The sequence below is a fragment of the Marmota marmota genome, unplaced genomic scaffold (genome assembly GCF_001458135.2).
Source record: "Marmota marmota marmota unplaced genomic scaffold, marMar, whole genome shotgun sequence".
Taxonomy (NCBI): domain Eukaryota; kingdom Metazoa; phylum Chordata; class Mammalia; order Rodentia; family Sciuridae; genus Marmota; species Marmota marmota.
The window spans coordinates 28,150,753-28,169,181 of NW_026000142.1; the positions used below are offsets into that span (position 1 = coordinate 28,150,753).

Below are 18,429 nucleotides of genomic sequence, written 5' to 3' on the forward strand. Positions count from 1 at the left end.
GGTGGACCAATGGTACAGAATAGAGGACACAGAGACTAATCCACAAAGTTACAACTATCTTATATTTGATAAAGGGGCTAAAAGCATGCAATGGAGGAAAGATAGCATCTTCAACAAATGGTGTTGGGAAAACTGGAAATCCATATGCAACAAAATGAAACTGAATCCCCTCCTCTCGCCATGCACAAAAGTTAACTCAAAATGGATCAAGGAGCTTGATACCAAATCAGAGACTCTGCGTCTGACAGAAGAAAAAGTTGGCTCTGATCTACATATTGTGGGGTCGGGCTCCAAATTCCTTAATAGGACACCCATAGCACAAGAGTTAATAACAAGAATCAACAAATGTGACTTACTTAAACTAAAAAGTTTTTTCTCAGCAAGAGAAACAATAAGAGAGGTAAATAGGGAGCCTACATCATGGGATCAAATTTTACTCCTCACACTTCAGATAGAGCCCTAATATCCAGAGTATACAAAGAACTCAAAAAATTAGACAATAAGTTAACAAATAACCCAATCAACAAATGGGCCAAGGACCTGAACAGACACTTCTTAGAGGAGGACATACAATCAATCAACAAGTACATGAAAAAATGCTCTGTCTACAATACAATTGTACTCTTTTTTTTTTTTACCCAGACAGTAGACATATCAAATGAGGGCTCCATGCTACTCCCATAAAACTTCATCTTCACTAATTACCTCTGCAATGACTCTATTTTGCAAATGAGTTCACAGGGAGGTACAGGGAATTAGTTGGGAGTGGAGGTGGGAACATGATTCAACCCATACAACTCCTTTTATTAATGTCCCTGGGCCAAAATTTTCACATCTGTTAAAATTGGGTTTAAGGGAATTGTCACACTTCCTGTGACAATTTATTTTTTAACCCAAGGATCTAAATATTCCCTGACCTTATGAGTAGTTTCCCTTTGTGATTGAATCTTCAACCCATAGTACAGTACCTAGAATGCATGCTCAATAAATATTTGTTGAATGAGTAAAAGGAACATTAAATGCATTTTTACCAATGTTCAAATTTTAATTTCTTTCTGAGAAAAATTTCACACTTGGCAGTTTATTATTTAAATTCAGATTTTGGTTAAATTGTCATCTATTCCTTATGAAATCTGTGTGAGGGAGGCACATAGAAATGATTGCACATATCTCACAGAAGCTGCTGTTCTGTCAGTGCCCTGCCCCGTGGCATGCAAGAGGGAGGTGGTAGCAGCAGGACTTGGTCCATGTCCTCTGTGACTCCAAGTCGGCAGTTCTTTTCCCACAGCAGTCTGCAGAGTGGGATGACAGGTTATTGTGCAATTAGCAGAGTAGTTAATTACCAGGATCTTGTTCTCAAACCTTCCAGGCCGGCACATAGACTTGCATTATCAATTTGTGTGTTGCATTTTGGTTTTTACATTCAATGGAGCAGAACAGGTCAGCACAAGGGGGTGCTGTGAAGTAGAGGGTGAATTTCTGGGCATGCCCTGTCCTATTATGTCCTGGCTTCTTTGAGACATCTCTACAAGGGAGAGTCAATTCTTATCTGCTGTTCAACTTAGGAAGGAAAATTAACACTTAATCAGAGACCCTATGAAATCACAAACAGGCAGAGTTAGGGTGAGAAAGACAGAATAGACAGATGGGACCCAAAGAGCCAGATGTGCTTGGGCAGAGAATAAAGACCCCTACCAATCCAGTTTTCCAAAATGTTGTTTTATCATCCTGCTTCTTAGACGACAGAATGAAGGAAAGTCTCCATGGCTGTCCTGTGGTTATTATATAATATTCCATGGTTGGGCCCTGATGTATGTACTAAAGCTCACAGCAGACTGGAGCCATAGGGGACCTCCTCGTCATCCAATGCCTCACTCAGAGATGCAGACACCAGTGTATCCTACTGAATCATCACAGGGCTGACATCTTAGCCACCAGATGTGCTTAAGCATCACAAGTGATATTATCTCTCAGAGAAGGAGGTAAATCAGTAGCCAATCTCACTAGTTGACTTCAGAGCTAAACAGTACCTTGCTTTGCATTTTAATCTTAATTAAAATGATGACAGCAGAGACCACACCTGGCCCTGGCAAAATGTATTGTTAACAAGTAACATATTGGTAATCCTCAGATAAATATCCTTCCATTCAGTTCAGTTACGTTGTTAGTTTATCTTGGGAAAATTTCCCATCATCTCTAAGTTGCCTAAAAGAAAGAAACCTACAAAAAAAAAAAAAAATGGAGGATTTCGGGTTTCTGGCAACATCACTGACTAAACCTAAGTAGGATTTCAAAAAGCACCAGCTGCCTTCTGTCACCTATATGTAATAAATAAAGTGCTTTGTATCACTTGGACCCACATAGGGACTCCGGGTCTGGTTTGCTTTCTGAAGCCCTATTAGTGCTCTGGGATCATCCTCACTTTAGATTATACACACAGCAGCAGTGGGGACTGGATCTGGATTTTTGTCCAAATGGAATTAACAAATCAAGATGCAAGCTTTAAGCCAGTGGATTACAGCCCCCCAGGCGCCTCTCTCTCCTGCTCATTCGGACCCTGGTGCTCCATCACGGTGACACTTCCTGCCTCCTCTGTCCTCATCTACCTCCTACATGAAGGGGAACTGGAACATTATCTTCCCTCTGTTATGGATGAAGGTCACACCGTGTCTCTAACTGCTGCTCCTGCTGACTGGGCTGCTCTGACTAATGATGACTAATGTTTTACAGAGGAGCATGGGGATGTGCCATGTCTACCTTTTTAATGAGATCACGGTTCACTCCCAAGTCCCTGTTTTCTCACTTTACACGTGTTCCCTTCAGTTCTCCTTCATTCTTCTGGCTTTAGTTTCTGTCCACATGAGAATGATTGGTAGTGTTGTCTTTCTAATCCTGACCTCTACTACTTATTCTCCTCCGTTCCAAGTGACTCTCACCTCTCTCTCTCTCTGTAATTCACTCACTCATTCATTTACTTATTTATCGTTAAATGGATATTTACTGAATGGCTACTATGGGCCCAGCATGGGCTATCTGAATAGCTTACTAAGAAAATGACAATATTTTATTTTGTTGAATCTGCTAATCTTTTTCTCACCCCATTATCCCATTTCACTGACATATTCTAACAGGGTGAGATTATTTTATCTCCAGAGCTTCTCCTAATACTGCAAACTTCTAATTTCCTTTTAAACCAGCCTCATCCTTCCCTTGAGATGAAACCTAGATGTTTAGCTATATCTACACTGATCATCTCTTTTTCCCAAACCTAATCCACCTTCGAAAGTCCTTAAACCTATAAATGGCTCCACCAAATCCAAGACTTCCAAACCAGACACGTGGGGCTCACCCCAAAATAGTCCTCTCCACCCTGCCTCCACATTCTGTCAGTCCTACATATTTTCCATCCTTGATCTCTTATATTGGTCTTTCATCTCCAACCTGGCTCATGGTATTGAAACTTAGAACCTCATAAATGCTTGCCCCTGCTACTATAAATAACTTTTAATTAACTCCTCCGGACTTGCCTCTATTCTTGTTTCCTATACCCATTCTTTCTATTTCTACTAGAAAAATCTTTTAAGGCACATATTGGGGAACACTGCTTCTCTTTTCTTCTACATGGGTGTCCCATGTGCTGAAGAATGGAGTCCAAACCCCTTATCATACACGCTGCTCTATGATCTAGCCCTGCCTGCAGCTCCCGTATCACTTCTTTTAAAGTCCCACCTCAGAGCTTTCTCTTCCTCTGTCTCACTCCACTGAAGTTCTCAGAACACCCAAGATGTTTGACAGCATATCTTTGTCCTGTCATGCCCAGTTATATCCTATCTGTCTGGGCAACAAGGTACTTCTTTTGAAGTCTTGGCTTCAGCACCACTTTCTCTGTGGAACAGATTCAACACTCTCTTCTGGTAGAACTGACCCACGGTACCTGTGTCTCCATGGTATCCTGGTTGCACCTTCTTATAACACCTGGGATAGGTGGGAGCACTTGGGCTAGCTAAGTTACAAATCTCTCATGGGCAGAGGTCACATCCTGCTTGTCTTTGCATCTCCAGGGCCCACCAAAGTGACCGGCATTTAATGTGTGCTTTTAAGCATTTAATGAATATTAAGTAAATAATTACATATCAGGGATATTTATCCTGAAAAAGGATTCTCTAGTTGGATATTTTGTCTGGTTTTTAGGAATTACTTTCATTACCGTTAGTGTGACTAATGCACTCTACTTCCCTTTAACGGAATCCATCGACAAAGGAAAACCAGTTGATGTTTTGGCATGAGACATACCTTAGCTTTAAGTCACTTGATGGTGGGACTTTAAAACAGCCGAACTAGAGCAGACTAAAGCAAACATTTGGCTCCTTTCATTTTTACCGAGGTGGAAGGTGAGTCCTTTAATGATGTACCCTGAGGTCTCATTGCTAATGAACGACAGAATTAGGACAACACCCCTGTTCAGTGCCCTTCTTGCCCTGCCACATTAGAAAGGCAATCTTTGTTGAACTTTGGGTACCAAGTATCACTCTGGGTCACTGATAGGTGTTTACCCCACAATCTTGGCCAAAAAGCTACAGGTGCCAGGTTTATAATCCACAGCTTATGTTTTCTTCTGCACCTCTCAGGGCTACCATACCTAGACACATGTGTTTCTTCCTTGGATCACTGTGATATGTTGCCCAGCCACTTCTGGGATCTTCAGCATCTCATGGATTGCCTCACAAGCCTTCCTCAGTTCTTGACCTTGACTTCATGAACTCTGGGCAGAAATCTCCTCTTTCCCATCAACGACTCCATCAGATTTAAATTCCCAAGGTAAGTTCCATAAGCCCTTGATTTTCCCTTTGATAAGTCTATTCTGGTCTTTCCCATAAGTTTCTCATCAGGATGGTGGTCCCGGCATGGACCTATCTGTAGCCCTGCTCCACCTCTCACTCAGTGCACCAGTAATTCACAAAGCACCAGTATGCCCCAAGTGCTTCTTTGTTACTATTTGAAACCCATCAAAGGGCTTATTGTTTCAAATGAACTTAGGTTGTGAGATTTCAGAACTGTTTAGAGAACTACATGGAATTCATTGTCTGGAACAAGATGGTTGCTTAACTTGAAGGTGACAGTGGCCAAGATCATGAACAAAGGGTGAAATAAGAATACGATACAGAGTTAAAGAAGGAATTAAAGCAATGGCTAATTTGATAATCATAAAGATTTAGGGGAATTCAAGTTGTCCATATTATTAACATTCTATCTTCCAGAAGATGTAGACAATAGAATATGATTATGAGTGACAGATACAAATTTTAAAATAGCAAATATACAAAACACAGCTCTTTCAAAAGCCCTCAACACTTAGGAGAGGTCAGAGGTTGATGCTGGGTTTTATCCATTGGGTGTGCATATTTTTAATACACTTATATAATTGTATTTGCCTGAAATACGCCTGGATGGTTTCAGTCAAATACACCATGTTTTATGGAATGGCAAAAAATTGGTGTTGATTTCTTTTTGTGTGCAGCAGCTGTTTCAATTCATGTACACAATCTATCAGTAAGTTTCTTAGCTTGCCAGTTTTGCTAGCTTTATGGAGAGAAATGACACAAAACAAGGAAAAATACGAAACTACAAATAAGTCACATTTCCCAAGTCCTTACTCTATTGAGCACTTCATGTTATACCATTTAATCTTCTCAACAATCCTGTAAGTTCTTTTGCCATTCTTATAAATGAAGGAATTGAGGATTTAGAGAAATAAAAAGTAACGTACTCACAGTCGCATAGTTAACTGAGTGACAGAGCTAAGATCCTAAACCTAGTTTTGAACCCAATACTCTTAAACACTGTTTGTTTTTGAAAATGGCTAATGTGACTGCTACAAGAAAACCAACAGTGTGACGTGCAGTCCAAACTTTGCCACTTGTTACATGAAGCTTATTTTGTTGCAGGACACTTTGCGAACTAATAATGAAAAGAAAGGAAAGAGAAATTCCTTAATTAAATGAAAATTTATACCAAAGTATGGATAGTCCTCAAGCCATAAGGAAGTCCAAATAATTAAAATTGAATGAATAATATTTATAATAAAAAGAAAAAAAAAAACAAACCAAAGCCATAAAATTTACCCAGGGGTAAAGAAACGATCAGGAAACAATCAGAAGAAAAAGAGTCTACCTTATGAAACAGGGACATGGGGACATATTTTAAACAACACAGCTGTCAATCTTTCTGTGGATCATAAACAGCCTAACCATCACCTGGATAGTCAGAACTGTTCAGAGAACTACATGGAATTCATTGTCTGGAACAAAAAGATGGTTGCTTAACACGAAGGTGACAGTGGCCAAGATCATGATAGTCAAGGAGGTGACACGGGTAGACCTCTCTCCCCTCTGGTTGCTACACAGCAATTTTGAGATGTTACAACTTGGGGTTTTTATCTTTCAGGACTTTGAATGTCAAGTCTTTTACAACACTTGTGTTTGAGGGTATGTTCTTTTTATTAAATCATTCTTCCTTTTAGGAAGATCAGAAAAACATGTATGCTTCCCCACTCTGTTCCCTAGACCATTTGTTCTTTCACCTTTCTTAAAATGCTCTCCATTTTCAAAAGCTTTCTGCACTAAAAAAAAAAAAAAAAAAAAAAAAGTGCTCTCACATACTTAACCCATGAGTGTGAAGAACCATCCAGAGATAGGCTTTTTATTTTTTTTCTTCTTTTTTTGAGTCAGCTTTGAGATTTCTGGGAAGAGGAATTATATTCTAAAAGTTCTCTTAAAGAGGGAAGTCATAAATAATGGTGACAACAATCCAATTTAGAAGAGAGGATATAACTACTTCAAAAGTTCTGAATCTTTAAAGAGATATTGACAAAAAATTATATTGTCAAATTGTTTAAAGAAATAGTAAACCAACAAATTTTAAAACCAAGTTATCAATAAATCATGTTAACTCATCTAAGATCTTCATTAAAAATGTTGATAAGGACCTAATGGGGTCATTTACTTCACCAAAGCCATTTCATCTTGCTGCCACAAATATTTTTTCAATGATTTATGGCAGTATTTTATATAGCCCCCAACTTTTTCTATTATAATGAAAATAGAGATTTATGGTACAGAAGCTGGCAGAAACGTAGAGTAGAACTTGTGCATTTCTGAATCCAAAACTGGAAAGGGAGTAGATGAATATAAGATAATACTATTTCATTCATCACTATTATTAAGTCTATTCTTATTAAGTTCACTGCTTTCCCTGGGCACTAGGATCCTTTTAAAAATAAAATTGCTCCCACATCTTTTAAGCTTACAAAGAGTCACTACAATTGACTTGTAGGAGCAATTGCTCTCCTGGACATTTATCATTCCTCCAACCAACATCATGTAAAGCCCCCAACTGCTTGGGCCAAAAGCAGGTATTATAGTAAGAGTTCCATATTGTCAGTAACTACAGAGAACATAGATTTCACTGTAAACACGAGTTTGTTCCGTTAGTATTTTTGTAGTTTTATACTGGTCTGCATCATCTAAGATTTACGATATGGTCAGGGCAGAGTTTATGCAGGAAGAAAAATTATTATGCTTTTCTTGGAAGAGTTCAAAGGGAAGTTTTTACCCCTCCATGACTTGTAAGGTGAGTTATTAGGTTGTGTGGGCCAGAGAGAAGGACCTTCACTCATTATTCTTCATAATTATTTGCCTTTTAGAGTTAATCATAAATGTTCTTCTTGGCTTTATTTCACCAAACATGATTTTTTTTTTTTTGAGGAAAGGTCTCAGTAAATAATGAAAAACTATGGTTTTCCCAAGTGCCTTATTTCAAGAGTCATCATTCCCTGAGGAAAGGCCTCGTGGTGAGCGAGATTTCTGGAAATCTACTTCTCTACCCATCATCACTGGGCCTCCAGTCTCTGTGGACGCAGGGCTCTTCACATGTTCTCTGGACCACAGTTTGCAATCCCCAGCAGGATAACAGGCCTCCAAGACTGGGTGGATTCAGCAGGTGCAGGCCCAGCAGGGGTCCTGGGAGCACATTCCCTGCTGGGCTGCACTTCTGAGCACTGCTTCCCCAGAGTCCTTTTTTGAGATACTTCACAATTACTGAGTCCCAACGCTGACTACTCACCAGAAACCAGCTGCCAGGCTGCAGTAGTCTTGCATTTTGAATTCTAACACCCTTATTTTCTGAGATGCCAAGTTTTCATTCATCCAGGCTTGCCTCTTACTCATCACTAGGAACTCTGTGCCTCTGTTTGTTTATCAACAACAGGGTCAAACAAGATGACTGGTGAAGGCCACTTAATTTCCTTAGTATTTGTAGAAAACATGCATATTAAAATTCTTTTGAGTGCTTACTGTATATCTGACTCCTAGGTGTTTACATATTTAGGTGTTCTAAAGCTCTTGGGAGCTTTAGAAGCAGAGATATTTTAGATATTTATTAGAGACGGAATAGTAAAAGCAAGATAGCCTGGATATTGGTTGGGGTAGGATTGCTTGAGAAGTCCATATTTTATGAAGGTTGACCAATTTATGAAGAGAGACCAATTTCTTTCTAAACACCCCAATCCATGCAGTGCTCTGGGGAAAGGCTCCGTTTGACATAGTCCGCTTCTGAATGACTAAAATATTCCTAGAATTGAAGTTTTTCTCAAGTCCTATGAGCATCCAATGGTAGAGCTCAGTTTCTGCCACTCTTTGTACTGGAAGCCACACTGTACAACTCCAGGGGTCTAGTCTAAGATAAGACAGTGCTTCTCAAATTTTTATCTCTAGCAAAAGACCAGTTAAACATATTTTTTTCAACCCATGAATAGCCAACACTTTTATAAAACATTATTAAAAAATTAAAAGAAAAATATAAGCCAATTAAAAATTATTTATTCAGAGGACATACAATTATTCATGTCAGTTCACTGTGATCGTTTTCAATGCTTTATCTCAGTTTCTTACTTTTTTTTTTTTGATCACTGGTGACAACAGTTTCTGGATTGCTACCAACCCATAGGCCATACTCTGAGCAGCTCTCATGGTTTTAGGACATAGATTCTATGTGAATGGTGTCCCCTATAGTTGTGCAGAGGTCCTGCTTGGGCCCCAGGCATATTGAGAGTTTAATTGTATAGCAGGAACAACCACGTTTGTAATGTATTTTAAAATGGGGCAGTGAAAATTTCTCTCAAATGAGACTTTGATATGATAGGCAAATTAATTGGTTATAGACAAAAAAACAAGTCACTACTGTCCTTATTCCAACCTTATTTCTGAGCCTTGAGACCAATTTGGAGTTGGGACTTCACATCCCTGCTCATTAGTTATCTGGTGCCCCTGGCAGTGAACGAGACCTTTTTCAGTTAACTCAGATATTCTGGCCAAAGACCAACTTGAATAATTTTCTCTCTCTACGGGAAAGCCTCCCACATTGAAATTTTCCTTCCTCTTTGAAACTACCGTGTATTATCACAGTCTGCTTCTGAAGAGCTGTCACTATAAATTTTTGAGGCAACTACATTTTTCTACCAGGTGAAACAGCTTTAAAAGGTTTGTTGCTTTGTAGATGCTGCTGTCACTCAGAGCTGCCTATACGCAGCCATGGTCAACCCCACCGTGTTGTTCAACATCACCATCAATGGCAAGCATTTAGGCTGCATCTCCTTTGAGTTATTTGCAGACAAAATTTAAAAAAAAACAAACAAACAACAACAAAAAAATAAAACAAAACAAAAAAACCCCCACCAAAACCCCAAAAACCTAACAGAAAACTTTCATGATCTGAGCACTGGAGAAAAAGGATTTGGTTACCAGGGTTCCTGCATTCACAGAATTAATCTAAGATTTATGTGCCATAATGGTACTTGTGGCAGGCAAGTTCATCTACAGGGAGAAATTTGATGGTGAGAACTTCATCCTGAATCACACAGTCCCTGGCATCTGGCCCATGACAAATGTTGGACCAAACACAAATGGTTCCCAAGACAGTGCTTGGATAGCGATCTTGTGGTCCTTGGGGAGTGAAAGATGTTATGGGCATTGTGGAAGTCATGGAGTGTTGTGGGTCCAGAAATGGCAAGACCAGCAAGAACATCATCATTGCCAACTGTGAATAGCTCGAGTGCATCTGACTTGTTTTTTTTATCTGAATCACCACATTGTCCCTTCTGTAGCTCAGAGAGCACCTCTCCATCCTATCTGCTCGCAATATGTTCACAATAAGTTTTTGTGCTGTCATTGAAATTCTTTGGGTTTCATATTTTCCTTATTTCCCTCCAAGCCTAGCTGGATTGCAGAGTTGTTTATGATTAGGAATAAAAACTAAATAAAAATGACAACAAAATAAGCTTGTATATGGGTATATATGTATATGTTTATGCCTTTGTAGGCTTATAAATATAGCCTCAAGGAAAACACTGTTAAGTAAATGTAGTCAGAACAATACTTTTACCAGAGCAGAGTTTCACTGGTTATTTATAAAATAAGTCTGTGGGACTGTAGAACTGGGTCTTCTGTAAATAAGAAGAAGCAAATGTCAATACTTGTGACATCGGGAGAGGCACGATTATATATATAAGTTTTGAAGTTAGACTTTAGTTTGATTATAGATATTTTGAGGGACAGAATCATTTAAGAGACTTAAAAGATCTTTAAGAAAAGTTTAGGACATCCATCTATTTAAAGCTTCTATCCCTCTGTACAAGTTTGGTGCTTCTATTCTTTTCTTGTACAGTTGGTACAAAAAGGGCTGTAAAAGTATAACTCCCTGAATATTCATTTAAAGATAAAAATAAACTTCTTAGATTATTTTTTTTTCCTTTCTCTGAATCTGATTCCCTACTGTTGCCAGAGTCATCCTATGTGGATGAAGCACTTACATTGTTCATCATTTCTCATCAGAATAAGTCTGGACATTCAAGGCCCACCAGATCTGTCCCTATTTTAATTACTCTGCATTTTCTCTGCTTACTTCCCAGTGTGAACTTTCAATGGGGTTCTGCTCTTCCAGAAACTTCTTTAACTGGCCTAACTCCTTTTCACCCCTAAGTTCTCAAGGATTGTGAAACTACTCCATGTGGGAAATTCTTTCCCCTTTCACTACCTTTTTAACCTTAAATCTTTGTTCATCTTTAATCTCACCCTCTTAAATTCTTCTCAATTTTATTGCATCAAAAAATTTATACTTTCAATAAGTCCACTGCCCTTTCAGTGTTTCCTGGTTATTTCTTGTGCATGAATTCCACATTCTTAATGAAATAATGAATTTCTTGCAGGCATGAATAAAAGAAAATATCTGATTTCCCCCTTCACATTCTGTGGAAAGCCTGGACAATTCTCCCTGGTCACCTGGGGAAGATGGGCCAAAGAAGCCCCAAACCAGCTTCTTACTCAGGTATTTTTTAAGCCGTTAGAAAGGAACATCACTGGTCATTGTAAATACCAACGTCAAAGACTGGCAATTTTTTTCTGTAAAGGGGCAGACAAAAAGCATTCCAGGCTTTGCAGGCTACAGGATCTCTGTTGTAGACACTCAACTCCTCTGTTACAGTATAGAAGCACCACAGACTGTGCCCACACCAGAGTATGGCTGTGTGCCAATAAAATCTTATGGACATTGATATGTCACAAAACAGCATTCTTCTCTTGATATTTTAGAACATTTAAAAATGTGAAAGCCACTTTTAGCTTAAGGGCCATACAAAAAAAAAAAAAAAAAAGCAGATGGGAAGACTCAGTTTGGCTGTGGAGCCATGGTCTGTTGAACTCTTGACCTAGATAATTGTTTCCAAAAGTGTGGTCCACAGGCCATCTGCATCAGAATTACCTAGCGTTAGGAGTTTATAGAAAATATAAATTCGAACCTAGTGAAGCAGAATTTCTGAAAATCTTAATGATATGGATACACAGGTCTGGATCACCATGTCTGGAAGGCTATGATGTATTGGCCTTTTGACTTAGTATTTGGAAATCAGTGAACAGGGTTCTTCTAAGTAGGGCAATGACAGAGCAGGGGCTTTAGAACCCACTTTATAAGACATACAACCTAAGCAGGGACTTCAGTAGCTAGGATCCCATACTTTAAATCAACATTGTAGGGTCTCTTTAGATGCAGAAAATGTAAAACTCAATATTCCTTAGTTCGTATTTAAAATACCTGTTATTCAGAATATCAGATGATGTGGCAAATCTTTATTAAACTCAATAAAAACGTTCACAGAGAAGGAAAAAAACTCACACACCTTATAAACAAAATGTGTACGAGACTAAAATGTAAACAAGAAATAATCTTTACGTTTCTGTTCCAAATGAAAACCTCTGCAGCTGAAGCCTTTGGTGCCCATAGAAAGTTGAGGAGAAATGATTTCTTTCATTATGAGCACCCAGCGTCATTCTGAAGGGCATATATAACATTTCTTGTATAACCTCATTTAGCTAATACAATGGATTATAAAACAGCATCTTTTAGGAAGGAGAGAGACCATCTGGAATGCTCTGCCCACAGGGGGCCTTTTGGCTAATGCAAATCAATTGAGGCTGGAATATGACTCCACCTGAATAGAACAGATCTGGTAGCTTCTGATTTGCAGACCAAAATTACTTACATTTTGTGAGTTATCTCTAAACTCTAAAGGAAAGGAATATAGCTGGGAAAGAAATTTGGCTAGCCTGCAAACCCCTCATTGACTGGGGACTTTGCTCTAACTTCCAACACTTGCTGAGAGTTATTTAGCATCTCCTTGCATGAGGGCCCTTGCTCAGTGCTCTGCGTGGATTCTCTGTTTAATTCCATGATGGTCACAAAAGCAGCTACAATTGTGGAAGTCATGGAGTGTTGTGGGTCCAGAAATGGCAAGACCAGCAAGAAGATCATCATTGCCAACAGGTTAAAAAGAAAAAACAAAACAAATAAACCCTGAGGCTTGGTGATCCTAATGAACATGTCGAAGATCTCACAGGTCATGTCAAGACTAAGATGTGAACTCAGGGTGTGTTCCCCTAAGATCTATACCAATGCCATCATGATGAAATGAAACCAGGCTTTGTGGTAGGTTTCTTTCAACTTAGATGAATAAACTAGAGAGTGGGCTTTGTATGGATTGTATACAAATGGGCTGAACTTCAGGACAGCCTGGCATTCTGATGTGGCATTGTGCTAGATAAAGGAGAGACATCCTACATTCCTGTTGGACACTGAGCTTGCCACTAACAGCTCTGGATCAGTCTACCAAGGGAGAATATAATGTTTTTGCATTTTACAGTAATATATTTTGGGGGACATAAACCAGGTGACTTACAGAAAGGGACAATGACAGAGAAGTCTCATTAGGAATAAGTCTATTGCACAAAGACCTCCAATCAAACAGGGGGACATAAACACTAGCCACTGCAACCTCATCAGAGAGAGTACCCACATGCTGGCAAAAGTGGGGATGAGGGTGTAGGGCAATGACAGGCTTTGCAGGCTGAGATGCCAGATGCATCTGAGATGCCAGATGCAGATTCTGAGGGCACCCAACCATTTTCAGCCAAGGGATTCATCATTACCTAGTGAGCAGGTATTGGTGATCCACAGAAATCCATTCTTTGCACATGCATATGTTTAATGTGCCTGGATCAAACTGTTAGTAAGCTTCATACATTTGAATCAACACATTCTCGTTTTTTGTCCTTATTAATTTCAGAAGCTAAAGAATGCCTTCAAGTAGCACTTGGGGGAATAGCACTGGAACTAATTAGACCAAACCCTGTGCTCAGCTCATCACGCTTGATGAGGAAGAGCAGATGAGCTCCCAACACTCAAGAGCCCTGCCTGAATGACATTAAGGCAATTTCCAATATTTTAGAAGCAGAGTACAATGGTAGTCTTATGATATTTTAGCAATCATCAAAAGTCTGTGTGGTACACAATTACTTTCATAGCAGAAAACCTTTTTAAAGGGCATAAGTGATAAGCACAATCTCTGGTCACTTCTTTAGGAATATGGTTTTATTCCTCTGTTACAAATCATGTTAAGTATTTCACAAGAGGTGGATATAAGTTAAAAACTTTCCTTTCATTAGTACTTTCAAATGCATATGTAACTGTTTGTTGTTTTACTTTTAAATAAGTTTTATTAAAGTCTATGTTTCCATTGTTCTATGTTCCTATGAGTTGTTGGCTGATCTCTTACACTGCCTGATTTAGAAGCTGAACTTTCATGGTGGGAAGGAATGTATGAAAAGTGGTATCCATAGCCCTTGGCTCCCCATGACTGCAGGCCTCCTGGGTGGGATCAGAGAGCCCGGGAGGATCAGGGAAGTGGTTGACTGTGAGTTAAATAATACATTTGTATGATTCAAATACTACATCGTTTAAAAAGATGCATAGGGGAAGCTTTAACTCCCAGCGCTGGCTTGGAACTGCCTCACCACAGTGGGAGCTGTGTTTTTTTAAAATTATTTATTATTTATTATTATTTTTATTTAAAAAAATTTATTCTAATTTGGATATGAAAAATTGTGCTATACATATGCATAATATGAACCAAAATGCATTCTGCAATCATATATAACAAATTAGAATAAATTCAAAAAAATAAAAAGGAACTGTTTTTATTAATTATGTTTGCATTGCATATATGAACTAAAGCTTTTATTTTCCATTTATCACTCTCTTTGTTTATAATAAATAATTTTTCAAGTTTCTGAAGGAATAGATTAAAAGCAAAAAATAAAGAATAAAAAAGTAACTTTATTGAGACTTTCAGGGGTAACTTGGATAATTCATTCTTATGAGGAAAACTGGAGACCCTTGTTTCTTTATTCTGATGTCAGCTTAGATTCTGAGAAAGTACAACTTTTCTTCCCTGAGACTGGCCATCTCAGAAGTTATGTCACTCACTATTTCCCTCTGTGCCTTCTCCAGGCAGTTCCTCAATCTGTTAAGACACATGCCTTGAAAAGGTCCATTAAATGACCCCTTCCTTTGGAGAGGTCTTTGTTCATTTGGTACATATCTATTCCATTAAATTAGGAGAGTTCATCCCAGGGAAAGTATTAAGCATTCAAAAGACCAAACTGTGTACTAAAATATGCAAATTTGAACTGGAATATGAATCACATGGGAAATGCTAAAATGTAGAATATGATTCAGTTAATCTGAGGTAAGATGTAAAACTGGTTTCCCAGATATGGAGGATGGTGGACCACCTCGTCTTAAGAAGCTTGAGGAGTGCAGAGCTGCTCCCAGGTAAACTGAGAAGTTTGGCAAACTTCGCCAGCAGCAGGAGAGAAGATTTGAGGGAAAAAGACCAGAGAAGCTTCCTGGCTTTTGGGAAGAGTCAGAATATTTCTCAGCGGAAACACTGCTTCTAAAGATTTTGGATGGGACCTTTTTTGGATGTGTACTAGTCCCCCAAAGCAGAGTATTTTTGCATTCCTGATCCCTGGACATTCAATGACAATAAAAACTCGTCATAATAATAGCTGATGAAGAAAAGCAGCCTCGAAAATAAATATAATAAATAGAAATTCAAGTCATGCAGCCTTGAGGTTAAAACTATGATAATCAGAGTTTTCATGCTTTATTTTTACCAGACAAGCATGGTTGCACTTTTTTTGTATCCCAAAAAAGTTTACTGGACAGGTACAGTGACTTTTCGACTGTAAGTTCCTAGAGGTCTCTTCAAAGGCCTCCCTCAAGTTTGACAACTTATAGTGACAAGATTCCTCCTCCTTTACCCCCAGAAGGTACCACAAGTTCTCCTTTCCCTTGCTTCATCCTTTCCCCTTGTCAGACACAAAGCAGGTCTTCAAAGGGTCCAGAGGCTGAGGCATGCTTGCAATTGGGATGTGTTGAGAACCTGGGGTGTGACAGAAGTCCAGCTCTTGGCAAGCACATGCCGCCTTTTGAACCCAAACAAAATTCTAACATATTCAAAACAGTTTTATTTCAAAGTCTGATCCTGAAATCCTTTTCCCATAAGACAATTCCCAAATGACTCTGTACAGTTACAAATGCACCGCTGGTATACGGGGAAGGATCCTATAGCCTTCAATCAGGAACCATTGCTGGGAGGTAATCCACAAGAAAAAAAAATCCATGTAGAGTAATAAAAAGAAGGGAAAAGGCATCCATATATTTTAGGGTATATTGTTGGAAAATGTGAAGCTTTGAACAAAATTGGCAAAGAAACTCATGAATTTAAGAGGCTTTTCTGGAGGAGCAAATGGCTAAAAACTATTTACTAAATACTTAAAAGGTACAGATACAGACGTGGATACAATATAGCTCACATCTTCTGCTAAAAGAGTGTTTAGGGAAATAGAGATTACAAGTAAAGAATGATTGTACTGCTGGATTTGTGTCCATTTTGAGAATTATATTATAATTAGGCTAATAGCATAGTTGTATAATGCAGGAACACTAAATTAAATTCATTCATATTTCAGAGGATATATATATATGCGCAAGACTGTTTAGAGCAGTAAATTGTCCTCTCAACTAGACCAGATCCTTGTTGTGTGGATTCCTTACAAGCAGAGATCCACTGGCTAGAGTGTGTGGATGCCAGAATCACTTGGATTACTGCTCCATTTACAATTTTTAAAAGGCCAGGCATCTCCCAGTCAAGAAGGTATAATATGCCTTTGTTGGATTCTTCTGAGAAATTCTGAAGGGGGATAATGGAAATGCCAATAATATCACTTAATGAACTTTGACCTGAAGAAATGAGGAGAGGATTTACAGGGCTTCCTGGGGACATGAGGGACGCTGGAATCGTCTTCCAGGCAGAAGTAACACCTGACCTGAATTCGCAAGGATAAACAGGAGTCTGTCATAAAACATAGAAGGAAAGGGATTTTTTTTTTCTGGTGAAGAGAAATAATTTGCAATAATAAACAAAGACAGATACAATAACTGTTTTGTGTTGCTAGGAGAAATTAAGTTCCATGAAGAAAAACATTTTTCATGTTTTGCTTATGCTGTATCACAGAACAGCTAATGGTGTCTGAAACACAGTACGTGCTTAATGAATATTGGTAGAATGAAGAATGGATGAATTGATTAAGTGCAAGGAGTGATGTAAGACGGAGCTAAAGAGATTGGTATGGACCAGGCAATGGAGGATTTGGAGGTAAGATTGAGCCTTATCAAGCTTAGAGGCCAGGGAGAAGCACATATTTTTCTCTCCCCTTCCCCGCCATTTTTATTGGTGCATTGTAATGTTATACAATGGTGGGATTTATTGTTATATATTAGGACATAAACATCATATAACACTATAATTTAGCCAACATCATTCCCTAGTAATCCCCACCACTACCCTGACCCTTTCCTCTACTCTGTTGATCACCCTTCAGTTTCCATGTTTTTTTTTCTCCCTGAGCATTTGTATATCTTGTGAAACATGAATGAATTTAATTTAGTGTTCCTGCATAATACAACTATGCTATTAGCCTAATTATAATATAATTCTCAAAATGGACACAAGTCCATCAGTACAATCATTCTTTACTTGTAACCTCTATTTCCCTAAGTGACTGCTCCACTTCCCATTTCCTATTTTCTCTTGAGGGAGCATTACATATCAGGCCAGGAAGTGGATTCTGTGTCTTTTTTTTTTCATTCTTTGTTTTTCCATTTATTTATTTATTTTTAATTGGCATTTTCTAGATATGCATAAATGTGGAATTCACTGTGGTATTGTTTTTTTAGTCTTTTTTAATTTTTAATTTTGATTGTTATATATGACAGCAGAATGCATTACAATTCATATTACACATATACAGCACAATTTTTCATCCCTGGTTGTACATGTTTGTTCATTCTTTTTTTGTTTTTTAGTTGTAGGTGGACACAATACCTTCATTTTATTTATTTATATGTGGTGCTGAGGATCGAACCCAGGGCTTCACAAATGCTAGGCGAGTGCTCAACTGCTGAGCCATAACCCCATTATAATTGCTTTTGAAGCTCTTGATACCTGAAAGTTTTTACAAAGCCTTTGATAGTTTACATTTTTTTAAAATCAAAAATTGTATGAGAATAAACTAGTAAGTAATTTAACTGAGCTTCAACTTTCTTGATTATCTTTAGGAAAATATTGGGAGGATTATGGCTAAATAGAACACCTGGCACAATGACCTGGCAAATATGATTAATGTTTTTAGTGGCTGCTTTATTGTATCCATTGTCCATCCCATATCATTATTTTTTTTTTAAATTTTTTATTGTTGGCTGTTCAAAACATTACATAGTTCTTGATATATCATATTTCACACTTTGATTCAAGTGGGTTATGAGCTCCCATTTTTACCCCATATACAGATTGCAGAATCACATCAGTTACACATCCATTGATTTACATATTGCCATACTCGTGTCTCTTGTGTTCTGCTGCCTTTCCTATCCTCTACTATCCCCCTCCCCTCCCCCCTCCCCTCTTCCCTCTCTGCCCCT

The 18,429-nt window shown here is 38.4% G+C and overlaps 1 protein-coding gene and 1 pseudogene across 5 annotated transcripts in view; one reads left to right on the forward strand and one right to left on the reverse strand.

Annotated features, from left to right (window-relative positions):
* Magi2 (membrane associated guanylate kinase, WW and PDZ domain containing 2) overlaps window positions 1-18,429 on the reverse strand; it is a 1,275,072-nt gene that overhangs the window by 190,424 nt on the left and 1,066,219 nt on the right. The window lies entirely within an intron of this gene.
* On the forward strand, window positions 6,931-13,434 carry LOC125611399 (annotated as a pseudogene).